This window comes from Limulus polyphemus, unplaced genomic scaffold, assembly GCF_000517525.1.
Source record: "Limulus polyphemus unplaced genomic scaffold, Limulus_polyphemus-2.1.2 Scaffold2309, whole genome shotgun sequence".
Taxonomy (NCBI): Eukaryota; Metazoa; Arthropoda; class Merostomata; order Xiphosura; family Limulidae; genus Limulus; species Limulus polyphemus.
The window spans coordinates 111,189-113,490 of record NW_013667919.1 but is presented as its reverse complement, the minus strand read 5'-3'; the positions used below and the strand labels follow the sequence as shown (position 1 = coordinate 113,490).

At 34.5% G+C, this 2,302-nt stretch overlaps 1 pseudogene; it reads right to left on the bottom strand.

Annotated features, from left to right (window-relative positions):
- Positions 1 to 2,071, bottom strand: part of LOC106466580 — a 34,167-nt pseudogene extending 32,096 nt beyond the window's left edge.
- Between the last annotated feature and the right edge of the window lie 231 nt (positions 2,072 to 2,302).

Sequence of the window (2,302 nt, the reverse complement as noted above, 5' to 3'; positions counted from 1 at the left end):
AATTTCACACCTGCTCTACCCAAAACTAGTAAGCTTTTCATGGTAGCTTTAAACTAGTTAATATTGTTAATAGTACTGTCAAAACCTGCTTTTTTTACAATCTCTTAGACTTTACAAATAGTTGCACCAAAAGAACACTGCTTTTTCTCCTGTCAGGTTCCCCATTTTTACTAAGATATCTTCATAAATGAATAAGATATTCCAAGAAAACATTTCAAATAAGCTGAAGAACATTCTATCCCCTTCATCTTTTTTTTTTCTGTATAAAAAGATTGGGTTATTCAGCAAAAACTGAGTTTATCTCTGTAACTGCTTGTCTAAAGATTTGGCACATGTTACTAACTTGAAATCATTGTATTTTGTTGGATTACTAAAACTTGGATCCAAAGAGAGAAGCTTAAGCTGGTATTCACAAGTGGGTTATCTAAGTGGATCAAAGGGTCTCCTGTGAATTTGCAGTCATACACACACATTTAAATTTGTACTTTCTCAAGTCCCCCCCCCCCTCCAACTTTCTCTTACTGAACATAACAAGGACATGAACAATCTCCCAATAATCACAAATTGCCTTAATTTTCACACATAAGAAAAAAATAGCAGCTCATTACACAAATGTCTTGAAAAGTTTTTATCCCATTTTTTCAAACCAGAAGCTATACACAATTTGCTGAAGTTAGTTCTATACAAAACAATATTTTCTTCCACTTAATGAAATTCATGAGTTTGTCACCAGGCCACATTGGGAAATTGTTTTTAACAGCAGTTATATAAAATATAGCATTGGTAGAAAATTTATCATTAGTAACATTACAAACGTTAACCTTATCCTACTGACTATACACTATACACCCTCAATATCAACTGGCATTTTGTGTGTGTGTGAGCACAAAAAAAATTTGATATCAGATTTGGTGTTCAGAGCAAGTGGAGTTTTACAAACACTATAACTGGTTGTTCTTTTAACCACTTTTTTAAACATATACTTTCAACACTGTCCAGTCCAAAAAACGTACTACTTCGAAACCCAGAAATATGACGTTATTGCAATATCAGCAGTGTTCCTTATCTATGAACTTAAAAACTGGCACTTTAGTATAAAAACAAAAGTTTAAAACTCAGTAGGAAGACACATTTTCGGACTGTTTAATAGCACTAAGTGTTAGTGTTACTAGCAACAAATTAAATTACCAAAAATCGTTTAGTTTACATTTATTATATTTAAGTAATTCACCCATTCCTTTCCCTCCGTCTATCGCACATTTGGACAATTTCATTCATGCTGCGAACTTTGTACTTGAACTTCAAGTACGACTTCAGCACTTGTGTAGGATATGTCGCAGTTACACGTTTTTAAACACTTATCTTTCTAACTTGTCAAGCTCTATTAGTACTGGTAGCAAATAATATTATTCTGTAAGGATCAAAGTTTCAAAATACAGCTAGCTTAAGCCTACAAATAAAACTGTAGTATTTAAACTTAAAATTCATTACGTTGTGCACATAATAAGTCTATAACCTAATATTCTGTTTTAATTTTTCAATAACATATATTTTTTATTTGATTTATTTCGTTATTTTCTGCTAATTAGTAACAAAAAGAGGTACTAATAAGTGAATAACTGAATAAGTAACTAACAACGTACAAAACTAGTACTTCAAAAGTAAGCCAATGAAAGCTTCCCTGCTAATCGAGAGTCAGCAAACATGGACGACGAATATGTAAACACGAGAAAGTTACTGCGTGGTGGCATAGTCTGCAGACGAATACAAATCGACCTTTCGGATAACGCGTTTTTACATCCTAAGTCTACTAAGGCTTATTACATAAACTGACCTGCATTTCTTTGTATTTACATTTCTTTTCACACCATCCAAACAACTTTCTGGTGGTAGTTGACTGATCTTCTTTTGAATACACAATTGGGCATTCTTACTAATATGATTGCGTACCGCAACAAGAAGATCGCGGATACTAAACGATTGATAACCACCAAGAACAAGATAACTTGTATTAATTCTACAGAGACTCCAGCAAGAACAACCGACGATGTTGATGACGCAGACGAACCCCGCTCAACACTATATAGATCCTTCCCAGGCTTCCTTGCCGCAAATAGGTGACCACGTATAAAGTAACTACAAAGTTACGCCGGGCGACAAGGCTGCGTCAACCGCTGACGTCGAGAGTTGAAAAAAATTAAAACGAAACCACATGGTCACGTGATCCCCACGTTTACCATTTTTGTTGCTGTTTTTTTGCAGGAGGTAGTCTAAAACCACTAATGCCCTGGAATAAAGCGCA